Source organism: Adiantum capillus-veneris, chromosome 4 (assembly GCF_014529385.1).
Source record: "Adiantum capillus-veneris isolate H3 chromosome 4, ASM1452938v2, whole genome shotgun sequence".
NCBI classification, from domain to species: Eukaryota; Viridiplantae; Streptophyta; class Polypodiopsida; order Polypodiales; family Pteridaceae; genus Adiantum; species Adiantum capillus-veneris.
The window spans coordinates 161,569,741-161,584,810 of NC_140934.1; positions in this window are offsets into that span (position 1 = coordinate 161,569,741).

Sequence of the window (15,070 nt, forward strand, 5' to 3'; positions counted from 1 at the left end):
CTCAAAACACTCACTAAAAAAAAGAAGCTTACAAGCTTGTCAACAAAAGCATATCAAAGCATTGCTATAGCATGGTGGATCTCGGAATTGATTATTGGAATTTGGACAGTGCTGCCAAAGAAGATCAATAGGGTGATTGCAATATTAAATCTCATCTAGTAAGAAAACAAGTCATCAACATATGCAAAGTTTCAAAACTATTTTTTCCAGTTCAGTGTCATACTTTTGTTCAAAGTTTTTCTTTGTCAACAAAATCAATCAAAGCCTTCTTTTAGCTTATGAATTATCGGTAACTGCCATGACACAAATTTGTACGAGTTATAGACACAGCCACACATAAGTGGTACGACCTCCCAAAACATATGCTCTTAGCCTGTTGTCCCACTTCTCGTGAGGTAATTGGGTACACCTTAAACCCAAGGTTTGGTAGTGAACCAAAAACTCCATTAGTTGGTAGCTTAACACTAGCATCAGGTTATGGATACACCAAAACCCTTAGTTGTGAGAGAACTTAAAACTCACGATTAACGAGTATCGAGATATCATGTTTCTAGTTCGGCCTTGAAGGGGGATTGTTGGGTTTCCAAGCCCTACTCCAATTTAGTGTCAACCCGTGGAAAATTGCTCTTATGTAGCATATAGTACAACCTCAGTTTAGTGGAGTCTTTTGCATGGCAAGATTGCTCTATATATCATGTAGGACTTTTCATAAATAAATACACAATACATAGCGTGGTCTTTTATTTTCGTGTCGAGCTGCTCTCTCTCTCTCTCTCTCATTTGTCCTCTTCTTCCCGTGCACGCTCTCCAAGCTCACCATGGCCTGCCCTCGCTGGCATCCTCCATAGCTTCGTAGCTTATCACTTTCCCGCTTCCAAATGACGCATATCACATTCATGATACTTATGATTGGTCGGAACCTCAAAGCCAAGGTACTTAAAGCTCTCAACAACTTCAAGTGTCTCATTGTTGTACACAATGCATGGCTTCTTCTTATGGTTGGTTTTCACAAGCATAACCTTTGCTTTGGATTCATTCACAATTAGCCAGCTATGCAAGCAAAAGTTCTCAAGGACAACCATAAGCTTTTGTGCATCCTCTAAAGTGTGTGTGTGCTAGAAGCACTACATCATCCGCATACAACAAAAGCATGATTATCACATTGCAAATAGTGACCTCTACAATGCCTTCTTCTTGCATAAAGTCAAGTATCATTTGTTCCAATGGATTGATGCATTGACCAAAGAGAGTTGGTGACAACCGACATCCTTATTTAACCCCAATAGTGCTTGCAAAAAAATTTGAAATTCCTCTTCCCATGCGCAATTCACATATCACCTTCTCATAGATTTGAGAAACCGCAAGCATAAACTCACTTGGCACTTGGATTTCCTCTATCCTTCTCCACAAATTGTTACGTGGAATCATATCAAAGGCTTTCTTAAATTCCACAAAGCAACAATACAATTGCTTATCTGTGAACCGATTCTCCTCTATGAGAACACAAAGAGTGATAAGATGGTTAATGGTACTATGCCGTCGACAAAAACCCACTTGTCCTTTTACATGCTTGCCATTCTCTTCAGCCCCATCCCTCAATTTTATCTCCATTATGCACCCAAAAAACTTTGTAAGAAAACCCTAATCATTATAGTCCGATAGTTATTTACATTCTTTACATCCCCTCCTTTATACAAAGGTTTGATCCACTTATTACTGCAATCATAGGGCATACCATGTTGAGTGTGATCTTGAACATACCACACATCCACTCGTGTCAAAAAATCTCATGTCCATTTAATCATTTCTGGCTTGATACCTTGAAGATCTCCCGCTTTGCGAGTGGCCAACTTTTTTAGGCCACCGCATACATCCTCTATAGTATAAAAGAGGGCATTTGTAACATTTAATAATCTAGTAACTTGTGTATAGCGGAAAATAACATAGACACAGTGAGCATTTCATTAAGAATAGATTCCTAATGAGCATAGCAAGAATTCTTGGATGGATAGAGAAACAAAATCATAACACCTAGTTAGATAGGCATGAACAATGCTTCAAAAAGAGAGAGAAATTAATCTATTGACAATAGTTGAGGACCGGATTTACATGGAGCCAGTCCCCCCTCCAAAAGGCTTTGTATTATAGGTTTCTCCCATCAAGGGAGACATTTTACAATACAATACTTTGTGTTCCTTCAATAACTTGCTAGTGCAATGAAGATGGAAGCTTCAAGCACCAAGCTTACACTTGAAAACACAACATCAATTCCCTCACGGTCTCAGATCGAAGACCTCACACACCTTCAAAGATGGTGAGAGCTAGCGGGGTATGAGAGTAGATCAAGAGGAAGGAGTATTCTTACGAGAAAGAAGTATGTCTCCTCACATAATCACTCTTAATAGCTTAGCATAGCTTAGTAATTAGCATGGTAGAGGAGATGAACATGCATTGGAGCTTGGCTCTTGGTTGGATTTGCATCACAAAGCCAAGAGTTGTTGGTGTAGGCCTCCCTTCTCACAAGCTTGGAGTAGATGATGAGCTTTCCATTAAAGCTTGAGAAGGAGATAGTCTTCTTTACTTCACACATTAGATTGTGTGATTGTGTGTGTGTGTGTGTGTGTGTGTGTGTGTGTGTGTGTGTGTGTGTGTGTGTGTGTGTGTGTGTGATAATGCCTTGCAAAAATTAGTCCTCTCTTTTCCTTGTCGACCCCTCTTGCTGTTTGCTCATGCTCGCATCCTATTGGCCCCTGCAAAGCTTCACCAATGATAATTGAGAAGCATAAGTGATAGTCTTGTGACATGTGTCCCCCTTTCCTTTTGTGAGAGATTTAGGTTATGGAATTAAACTCTCATTGGACCTCTTAGTCTTATGGCCAATAGGAATCAGGCAAGCCATTGGGCTATTGAATGCTCATTGGACCCCTTGGGAGACTATCCAATAGTCTTCTAGAGAGCTTAATCTCTATTGGTTCCTTTATCAAGTGTTTTTAAATTAATTAAACTAGATTTACTATAGCCTAATTCTCATTGGCCCACCTCTATGGCCATCCAATAGGATTTGAATGCACCTTGGGGGCAACTGGGCTAGTAAGCTGACATGTGTCCACTATGCCCTTTGTGTAAAGGGAGCTTGGAAGAGAGAGAGAGAGAGAGAGAGAGAGAGAGAGAGAGAGAGAGAGTGTGTGTGTGTGTGTGTGTGTGTGTGTGTGTGTGTGTGTGTGTGTGTGTGTGTGTTTCTCTCTCGTCCCCTACTAATATGGCTCGCCCCCTCCTAGATAGGGATGTGGGAGGACTTTTGAGTCTTCCCACAAGCATCCAATTTACCCACACTTTGGCCATTGGACATTACCTTTGAATTTTGGAACCTTAGCATTTTGGAAGTATTAATGGGCTGAACCTTAGGATCTTTGAAGCCCATTGATACACATTTCTCTTTTGCAGATGCCCCCCCCTTTGGATCCCTATTTTCCCTCCTTTGGATCCCTACTATGACCGGTCTGCCAGCCTAACTAATATTCTAGCTTTTTCTCCCCTGGTACTTCCCCATATTAAATGATCGCAGTTTAACATGAGAAAATCATTTAGGAGAATTAGATATTAGTTATTATAACATTACCTCTCTCTTGAAATCATAGTCGTCCTCGACTATGAGGTAGAGAAGATAAAGCCTAGTCATTAGATATAAGTTATTATGACATTACCTCTCTCTTGAAATCATAGTCGTCCTCGACTATGAGGTAGAGAAGATAAAGCCTAGTCATTAGTCCTTTTTCTAGCGGGTAGGGGATCCCTATTTTACCCTACGACATCGTTCCATTTGGCGCTTGAGAGCATAAGCTGCCACAAGCATGTCTGCGCATTAGTCCTATCAATCTTCCATAGTAGAGTGATAAGCTCTACTTGGTGTTTGGAAGACGTCGTCTCCGCAAACTTAACTCTAAGCATGCATACTTCTTAACATTTGTGCAGAATAAAGAAAATGGGAGTCTTATAAGACAAAAACTTTGTTCACTTTAAACATTTTTACATTTTCTTACTCTAGGGAAGCATTGTAAGCATTGACAAGGTTTTAGGTTATCCTTTAATTGTATGACTTGCATCCATCTAGCATCTTCAAAAGGATAGTTCTTAAACTTAATAAGATATCATCGGATAATCTTATCGCCTCTCAATACCTTGTCTTCATGTCAGAGAATGGACTCGGGCTGTAGCACCTCTTCTTGGTCCTCGATCTCCGATGGCTCTTCAATAGTTGATGCTTGAGGTGGTTCTCCTTTGTAAGGCTTTAGTAGGCTCACATGGAAAGCATTGTGTATGAGTCAATGAATGGGCAACTTGAGTTGATAGTGAAGGAGTACGAGCAGAAGTGCCACGCGAGAGAGAGTACGAGAAGAAGAGCACAAAGATATGGTGAACTCACTCTACTGTAATGTGTAGAGCATAGTGAGTTCTTATTAGGTTTTTACAAAAGAATATTTGTACATACCTGGAGGCCCGCCCACTCACCTGGGCGACCACATTGGGCTTTATACCCCAACAACCTCCCACTTAAAGTCCAATGTGCTACTTTAAGTGTGAGAGAAGCTACTATACAAGCTAATATACAAGAGATGTAGAGAAGTGATGTACTACCCTACACCTAACTGCTTGCGAAAATGTGCAAAGCTCTCTGAGGGAAGTCCTTTTGTAAGTAGATCAGCAGGATTTTCTGTGGTGTGAACTTTGACAAGCTGAAGTTGCTTATCCTCGAGCATTTCCCTGATGAAATGATACTTCACATCCACATGCTTTGTCTTTGAGTGATAAACTGGATTGCAAGCCAATTGTATAGCACTTTGACTATCACAATATAACACAGGCATCTCTTCATTGATTCCCAAATCTGTTACTAGTCGATTAAGCCAAATTGATTCTTTGCATGCCTCTAATGCTGCAACATATTCAGGCTCTGTAGTAGACTGAGTAACACAATCTTGTAATCTAGAACGCCATGATACTGCTCCACCAGCCAATGTAAAGACATACCCTGACGTAGACCTTCGGTTGTCTAAGTCACCTACATAATCTAAGTCTGTAAAACCCTTTACACTTAGCTCCTGACTCCCATAGCATATACGCATACTCTTTAGCTTTCAGGTATCTCAATATTCCTTTCACTGCCTCCCAATGTTTCTTGCCTGGGTTTGACATTTATCGACTTACTACTCCCACTGCAAATGCAATGTCTGGGCGAGTAGCAATCATTGCATACATTAAACTACCCACTGCAGACGCATATGGAATCTTATCCATTTCAGCCTGTTCTTCCTCAGACACAGGACAATCTTGTTTGCTAAGTTTCACATATGGTGGCAATGGAACACTCAATGCCTTTCCCTTCTCCATATTGAAACGTTGCAAAACCTTGTCAATATACTCTGTTTGAGATAACCAAATCAACTTCTTTGATCTGTCTCTTTCAATGAGCATACCAAGTATATGACTTGCCTCACCCATGTCTTTCATGTCAAACGATTTTGCCATCTTTGACTTCAAAGCTGAAATTTCTTCCAAGTGCTTGCCAGCAATCAACATGTCATCCACATACAAAATAAGGATCAGCCAACTGCCATCCTTAGCCTTCTTTGTATATAGACAGTGATCGAACTCACTACGTTTGTAGCCTTGAGAAAGCATAAACTTGTGGAATTTATGGTACCATGCCCTCGGTGATTGTTTTAAGCCATAAAGACTCTTTAACAACTGGCATACCCACTCTTCCTTGCCTTTCTCAACAAACCCTTCTGGCTGCTGCATGTAAATTTCCACATCTAAATCACCATGCAAGAATGCTGCCTTGACATCCATTTGGTGCAACACCAAATCTAATATGGCAACCAATGCAAGAATGCATCTCAATGTAGTCATCTTGACCACCGGAGAGAAGACTTCATCAAAGTCAATTCCTTGTTCTTGCTTAAAGCCCTTGGCAACAAGCCTTGCTTTGTACTTTGGCTGACTATCATGAGTGGTGATCTTATACCTGTAAACCCATTCACAAGGTAGAGCCTTTTTGCCCTGTGGTAATTTAACTAGCTTCCATGTCTGGTTTTTATGCAGAGCTGTCATCTCTGACTGCATGGCCAATTGCCAATTCCTGGAGTCCTTCATTTGCACTGCTTCCTTGTAACATGAAGGCTCATTGCAATCAGTCAACATGACATAGTTCATAGATGGAAAAAACCTATTAGGAGGTCACGTGATACGTCAAGATCTACGCACAATAGGTGGCTCAGGCTCAGCCACAACCTATGGTTCCACTCTATCCTGTCCTTTCTCCGCTTGAGCCCTGACATTTTGTCTTGCACGTGCAGGTCCATCTTCTTGGAAGACAACTCTTCTAATCTCCTCAACCCTCTCTGGTTTAGAATGATATTTGGATTCATTAAAGTGAACATCATTGTTGCGGACAACCTTTCTGGATTCGGGATCCCAAAGTCTGTACCCCATCTCACCAGAATTACCATAGCCTAGAAAGATGCACTTTCTACTCTTTGGCTCAAGTTTGTTCCTAAATTCCTTTGGAACGTGAATATATGCCTCACAGCCAAAGACTCTGAGATGCTTGTATGAGGGAATTTTGCCTGACCATACCATCTCTGGCACTGAATCCTTCTGCAAAACCTTGCTAGGAGATCTATTTACAAGATGAACAGCTGTTGATACAGCTTCAGCCCAAAACCCATTTGGCAGTTGTGCATTAGACAACATACTTCTGACCTTCTCTTGTATGGTCCTATTCATCCTCTCAGCAACACCATTTTGAGGAGGATTGTAAGGAGCAGTAAGTTCACGTTTTATACCTTTTGACTCACAAAAGTCCTGAAAGGCCTTTTAAACATACTCTCCACCATTGTCAGTGAGTAAGCATCTAAGCTTCTTGCCACTCTGATTCTCCACAAGTGTCACAAACGTTTTGAAAACACTAAACGCTTCATCCTTGTGCTTGAGAAAGTAAACCCATACTTTCCTCGAGTAATCATCTATAAGTGTCATAAAGTAAGAAGCTCCCCCTAGAGATAGGTTAGGCATAGGTCCACACAAATCACTATGAACAAGTGCCAACTGTGTATCTCTTCTACTGCTTCTATGCTTATGTGGCTTTTGTGTTTGCTTACCATACAGAAAATTTTCACAGAATTCTAAATCATTAAATGAAAAGCCAAGAAAATAACCAGAACGAGACAAGATTTCCATTCCCTTCTTGGACATATATCCTAACCGGCTATACCACAAAGAAACGTTCGGCTGCTCGGTTACATTGATTACATTTTTAGAGACATTTGATACATAAATCATGTAAAGTCCTCCAGACTTTACTCCATGTGTAAGACCGCAGGGGACTGGACCATTCAACTCTCCATTGTGCTATTTATAGACTCCTAGCCTCTAAAGATAGCGCCCCTTGACCGCATGTCAGTCCTGGCCCTTGGCCCTACCCTTGGCCTGACATTACTCCCCCCTTGGAGAAGCGTTTTCGTCCTCGAAAACACAAGCGGTAGTATCTTCGTAAGAACACTAATGTTTTCCTTATTGGCATCCTCTACACGGGCCAATTGTCCATATGACCGATACCTGGTGCAGTGAGGAGGTTCAATGAAACCAAGAGCAACATCGTGATTTTCAACATTGTTGTCCTTTTGCAACCACCCGTATCTAAATGGTAACTCATGATAACTCATGTGAGTATCTTGAAAAGCTCATAGCTACTGAAAGATAGAATAGGGAGTGTCCTCATGTCAGACTTTTGAACATTTTGGAACACACAGAACCACATGTTCACCCCTAACAAAGGTTACATGCCAACATACTCTGGTAGCACACCTACTAAGTCCTTGACTTATGAAACTATCGGTATCCAGTCCCACCACAACAGGTGTTCAAAGTTGAAAACCTAACCTAAGCAAATAAGGAGAGAATCACCTATTCAGAATGCATTGTGCTAACGTATGCTCTTAGCAGATCCTTTAGCACGGTTTACTAACGTATGCGCTTAGCATATCCTTTAGTACTAAATAGAATACTTGTCAGCTGCCTATCCAACGTGGGATGAATAACAGCAGTAAGAGTGAGGTACTTTCTCCAACCACTTACAGACAGTCTTCCACGACTGACGACAAACTATGACTCAATCATTGAGTATCCAGCCATATACTCGATATGGAATGGAGACAACCAACTAGGTTGAAGGTAGATTGGAGGTTTCAGCATCCAATCACTAACATCCATACTCAGCCATCACCTTGTATGGCAGGGTGTAAACTCATACGAAATCTGCAAGAGAGATTGCACTAGCAATGCAAAAGGGTGCAGAAAGAATAAAGTCCATGGATTTGCATGCCGCTCCAAATAAATTTGTGTTAAACACTAGGGGCCATAACACCTAGTGTGCATGCATTTAACACAAACATATCCAAGCCGCAATTCCATGACGAGACTTTCCACGATACTTACTTGAAAATATTGCAACAAAGTTGGACCATAATAGAATGTGACAACCTGGTCACACCTAGGAACCAACCATGAGACCTTCTCATGAACGTAGCATACTTTGCAGCAAAAGTTGGACCATAATAGAATGTGACAACCCAGTCACACCTAGGAACCAACCATGAGACATTCTCATGAACGTAGCATACTTTGCTATATGTAGAAACAAACCTCCGTTAAGGTGGTTTCACAGCATTTGTAATCACAACAAGTCTGTACTTAGTACCCGACAATTTTTTGCCACTGAAATTGTTCCTGATACTATGTGCATCAATTGATCTAATGAACGGATGCGACCAGCACCTAGGGACTTTGTCACGACACATCATTTCGAATTGGGCGCCAGTGTCAGTCCCAGAGACTCATATTCTCCACATGTGGAATATGTCTCAAGTAAGGATGCCAGGAAAAGTGACATCCATCAAGTACGAGTTGTACTTGTGTGTGGAGGAACTACAAACACTCTGCGATGCGAGTGAGAGGGACCCTCATTATCATGCTCCACACTGGCTAAACCAAACTCCTTGAGTTCCTAGACCATGTTGTATCCCATGTGACAACATGTGCCAAATCGAGCCCTACAAGTAGGTTCGTAACAGCATAAGGCAAAAAGGTAGATTGGACACTTGGCCCAAAATACTTTGTGCCGACATGCCCTTGGCATGGCTCTGTAACATTCAAGCGTACTTATACATCTTGAAAAAAAAAACAAGCAAAGTATACAAAAAATGGAATAACACCAAATTAATAGATGCGTACCTGGAGGTTTGAACGGAATGTTCACTTACCAGTATTCAAACGGAGAGGAGCACATCTCCTACCTGAAAAACAAACAGCATTGCACTGGGAACCGTGGGTGTTTCCTTCGCAATCCAACCCCTTTGGTTAAAATCTACGTAGTCAAACCCCTTGGTAAGACCCTTTGTAGAAACTGCTCAACTAGCAGGTAATGGCAACCAACATAGTTAACCGTGTACATAATGATTGGAATCAACTTGAAAAGTTGAGTTTGTCCGCTACCGCGGGGTAGATTGCGGAATTCTTTCCTTGAAAGTCTAACTGAGAGAGATCAAACTGTGATCCTCAATGCAGATCAACTGTGATTCTCAATGCAGATCAACTATGATCCTCAATGCCTATGGGGTGATGTAGCAGTCACCCGTCGGGTCGTACCCCAAAACAATATGTCCATAGACACTCTGTAGTGCTATAGAGAGAGCAGGAAATCCACACAAGTGAACTGCCTAGCTCGTGTGGACAGCCATGCTGTCACCACTGATTGCTGCATCTATACTTTCTTATAGAGATCAACTTCTGTGAGTTGAAGATTATCAAAAACTCAGCTTGAGTGTCGCACTGAAAACATGTAGTGCAAAAATGACACCCTAAACATCCGTAATGACAAGACTCTTGCTTGTGCATTAACGTCGATGTATACTTCCCTGGGTAGATCTGTTCAATCTTGAAAACAATCACCCCAAAGAATGCCAATAGTTGGGTCTTACCCTTGGCCTGACAATGGCTCTTAGCCGGTGTGGCTCCTAGCCCTTATGCAAATTAGTGTTCAATGGACGAACCGATGAAGACTAATTTGAGTAGCATCTTAGCCACGTGGTAGCTGAGAGTTAGAGCACCTTGGCTCACGCTGACTCACGAGCAAAACACGTATCAAAAGCTTCTTAGAAGATTTTTCATTTTTCCCTTAAAGAGAGGGAGAGAGAGAAGAAGAACATGCTGGGCTGAGGAATTTTTCTTAAATTTCTAGAGTGTGTGCCCAATCTGTGTGCTTTTACACATCTTATGCCTGACTTGTAGCTTATCCTATAAGCATTCCACAATTTTCAGGTATGACTCTCTCATTGAGAGAGGTAACAGAAAAACACAACCACATTTTGACCTACCTGCCTTGCAGGGTCGTGATTGTATGAAAATGACTTAGCATTGGCACTTTGCCTATGAAATAAGTTCTAGATTTAGGTCCTTTTAGTGTTGTTGGGTGTTGATAGCAACCAACCATCATGTTCAACAATCCATCACTTAGTCTGTCCTTGACAGAGTTGCGAGTGTGACAGTGGAAGCGTAATCCATGAAGTGGTGGACTCCATGCCACCTGCTTAGCATGCCTTGCATGCAAAAGCGTAAGCCCTTGGCTACTAGGACAGTCTCAAGCATGAGAACCAAAACCATAAGTGCCTTGCACATAATAAACTGGTAGGGATTCTGTGAGCTGACATTCCCTATTTGGTCAGTTCCCCAAACTTGGGTGCCAATGCCCTTGATTCCAAATCAATGGGCAGTATCTCGGCACAAGGGAGAAGCCTTGCTTCGTATAAAATTGACAAAGCACTTTGCTTTGCACAATGATAGTAATTTGCCAAGTAAAGTGTAAACATGGAAAAAATAAGAAAAACTTAAGCTTGGCTAACCTGGTAGTTGTTGCTGCAACCAGGTGTCATGAGATTTCCAAGGGAAAGCTCACGTAAAGATGGCTCATAGCCAAATCTGCCGTGCGAGAGAAACTTGTCGCATATGGATATACACCCTTGTGTATCATATACATCCGTCGTATACAAAATGAAATAATCTGTAAACAGTTTGCTAAAGCCTTCCCAAGTTTGTATGCTCATAGCATATGCCAAACGTGGTGAGTCACTATGCAAGATGCATAAATAGAAGCCTTGCTACACCTAAATTGGGTAGTGCTAATAGCCAACTGTGTGGCAAGCATCCTATGTCGGCTTGTAGAGACAGTGACAACGAGTCGGCCATGCCGAGCAACTTGCTGCCATCAACAAATCCAGTAATAGGCCATGCGTGTCACCTTGAGATACTGAAAAACCGGCCCTTGACCCTGCCTTTGAAGCAAAAAGTAACTTGTGACGAGCGTGCTCCATTAAGGTACTCAGGAGAAGCCATGCTTCATATAAGAATGTCTGGCCTCATTGCCAATAAATGTTATTAGCAATAGATGACATAGCAAAAAGAGTCGACCTGCTCGGCATTATGAATGATATCTGTGATCATTCATTCCATTGCATACGAGAGTTACGAAGCACATGCGCAATAAGTACTCCACTTCATGTTGTCAAGGGCCTTGCCCATTTCACAACCAATGTGGTATCATGTGAAAACTGTAATGCTCTTACCTGCCAGGTTTGATTGGCATTGTTCATGACAATCACCACCCCTAGCATTAGTGTATGCATCACCACATAGTGTGGTTAAATGTTGTATAGGTAGAGAAGCCTTACTTCTCTGCAAGCCCAAACTCGGGGCTCTTTCCAGTCGCCTTGAATCGGCCATGCCGATCAGCGATCCAACCATGCAAAACAACTTTGCACGCATGAGCTGAATTAGCCACCGACTTTGCCGTTGCATCAAAGATGAAGCTTGAAAATTCCATATGTATAAGTCTGCAAAATATCATCACATAGGGATTAAGAAAATCCTTGGAAGTACGAAAAGGCCAACCTGATGAGCATGGATTTTTTCCGTGTACGCGGCAAACATATCCGCCCCTCGAGCAACAATATCGTCGTAGAGAAGCCCAGACCAAGGCCATGCCTTCAAATGCTTTCAAACTTTTGTACAACAAGTCGGAGATTTGCCGTGATTGCCTTGGAAAATTGTCCTCGAATTCTCAATGCGGAATCTCGACTATCGGCAACTTTGATAGTGCTGAATTCATCTGAAAATCTGTTGCACGCGTCCATGCAACTATGGTCCCTTTGCGAATGCCCTTGCATGTTTATGCATGCCATGACAACCGCCGTCCACGGTTTGCCTGTGTGCGGGAAAGCTCCCCTACAAGGGGTGTGTGGCCCAAAAAAAAATTCAACTAGACAGCCTGTATGTGAAAACTCACCTCTAAACGATGGCGGAGACAAGTCTCAGGCAGCGCAAGGGGTAATCTTCTCCAACCAGCGGCTACGGCCCTCGTTGACCCTGCACGAAGAAACGAAGTTGCATCCCCTTGCCCTTGCGATCCTACTGAGCTCCGCAGTGCCGTGTTTGGTGCCGGCCGAAAACGCGTTGCTTCCCCGCTTAGGGTTGCTGCCCACGGTCCTGCAGGATTTGATTATACCTCCCCGACTTGGGACAGCAGCACACAGTGCTTGCTTCCCTGCCTCCCTTGTCGGAGAAGAGCCATGCAATTCCATGCACCAGTTTCGCCATGGTTGCGAGAGAGATTGAGAGGGATGCCTTGCAAGAAAGATAGAGAGAGCGAGCACGAGAGGGAAAGAGAAGACCAGGATTCTTCCCCTCCTCCATGCCTCCTTCTCCACCTGAGCTCTGATACCAGTGTAAGACCGTGGGGGACTGGACCATGCAACTCTCCACGCAACCGTGCTATTTATAGACTCCTAGCCTCTAAAGATAGCGCCCCTTGACCGCATGTTCGTCCTGGCCCTTGGCCCTGCCCTTGGCCTGACACCATGTGCTACTGTCATCGAACCCTTGGATATCTTCCACATGTTCTGTCCAAAAGTGGTGATGTAGCCAGCATCATCAAGTAAACCTGTGTTGATCAAGCTCTTTTTAATTGCGGGAACATGTCTCACATTCTTCAGCGTGAAAGAAGAGCCATTCTGAAACTTCAATTGAACATCTCCGACACCTAAGATCTCACATGTCTGCCCATTGCCTAGCCGAACATGATCTTTAGTGGTCACATAAGAGGTAAACCACTCCTTGTTTGGAGACACATGAAGTGATGCCCCTGAGTCTATAATCCAGTCACTCAGTGCATTTCCATCAGATGTTGTAAGAAGAGCTGAGTCCATTGTATTCTTCAAGAAGTAGATGTCTCCTGACACTAGACTGTCATCCTCTGCAACAGTGTTTGTCACATTTATTTCTTGAATCTTCACTGAGGAATTGTTCTTCTCACCATGGTCTTCATCTTTCTCTTTGCCTTTTTCTGCTTTCCATTCTCTGCAGTCTCTTTTCATGTGACCCTTCTTGCCACAATGGTAGCATTCTATGTCACTCTTGCCTTTAGCACTGCGGGACTTGCTACGAGACTGATTCCTCTTTCCACCTTTGTACTTTTCTTTGGTCCTTCCCCTGACAACTAAGGTTGTTCCTTTGTCTTTGTCCATTGTCTTTCTATTGGTTTCTTCAATAAGCAGACTTCCTTCTACACCTGCTATGTTCAAACCATCTGGAGGTGCAGAATTACTCAAAGCTGGTGTCCCAACTTTCCGGCAATGTGATCAACAGGAACATAGCTCTAACAGGTTCATCAAACTTGACACCTTGAGCTGACAACTGACTATAGATTGTGTTGAATTCATTCAGATGATTGGACATAGGTGTCCCTTCTTTCATCTTCAAGTCAACAAGCTTCTTAAGCCAGTATACCTGTGAAGCTGCACTCTGCTTCTCATAAAGATCACTCAGCTTTAACCATGCTTGATAATTCGACATCTCGTCTGCTACATTGAAGTAAACGCTTTCTGCCAAAGTTAGCATAATGGTAGAAAGTGCCAATTCATCCATTTCACTCCATTCATCTTCGTCCATATCTTCTGGTTTTATCCCCTTGAGCTTTATAGGTTTTATCTGCTTCTTTTGTACCAACACGTGCCAAATCTGCTTCTTCCACAATGGGAAATTGGTTCCATCCAGCTTCTTGATATTGTAAAGAGCAGTGTCCATACCTACGCTTCAAAGTACTTTACTTTCCTGGGAAAAATTCGGCAAAGTTTCCCCTGTAAACTGACCTCTGAACCAATATCAACCTGTCAAATGAACCAAGAAAGCTTCAGATTCTACAGAAATTTTGGCAGAGTCTCCTTTGTAAAATGGTTCTGGTGTACTCAAAAACAGACCAAAAAACAACTCAAAAACCATTATCTCTCTAACATTGTAAGATGTGGGTAAACCTGTCCTGCACCTGTACTGTCTCTCAGTGTCCTGCACTGTCCTGTCACTGTCCTGTAAGCATAGACTGCGACAATGCCTCAACGGCAGTAAAGCAAAGATGAAATCCCAACTGTCTAACTCACAGTCAATACATCCTAGCTGCCTATCTAAGGGTGCTCGAGGGATCGCTCCAAGACCTGTATCACCGAAAGGATCTCAACATTCGAGAATCCCCCAGCTCAATAAAACCTCACTCGACCCTCAACAAAGGCTGCAGTAAATCTGACAGTACATAGACTTCCCACAAAGTCATACATCCACAAATTTTCCAATATATGATGTAACCGCTGCGGCGGTTGTTTGCTACGTGACTCACAGCCAGCAAACCCTCAACAGACATACATCATCTCTGACAATACATCCCATGTGGAAGTACCTGCAATGTCAGGATGAAATCTGGAATATCAAGCAGCAAACACAAGCTACCTGATGAACTAGTGAATGTCGCCTACAGTCTGTGTGTAGATGTGTCCGTGTCGTATGTGACACGCTTCAAAGAACTGTGAGCCATCCTTCGATGTGTAGACAGCCACAAATCAACACTCTGGGAGTGTCGATATCCTCAGCACCTGCAGTCGTAGGCCGAAAACCCCAAATTTGCAGAGTCGGA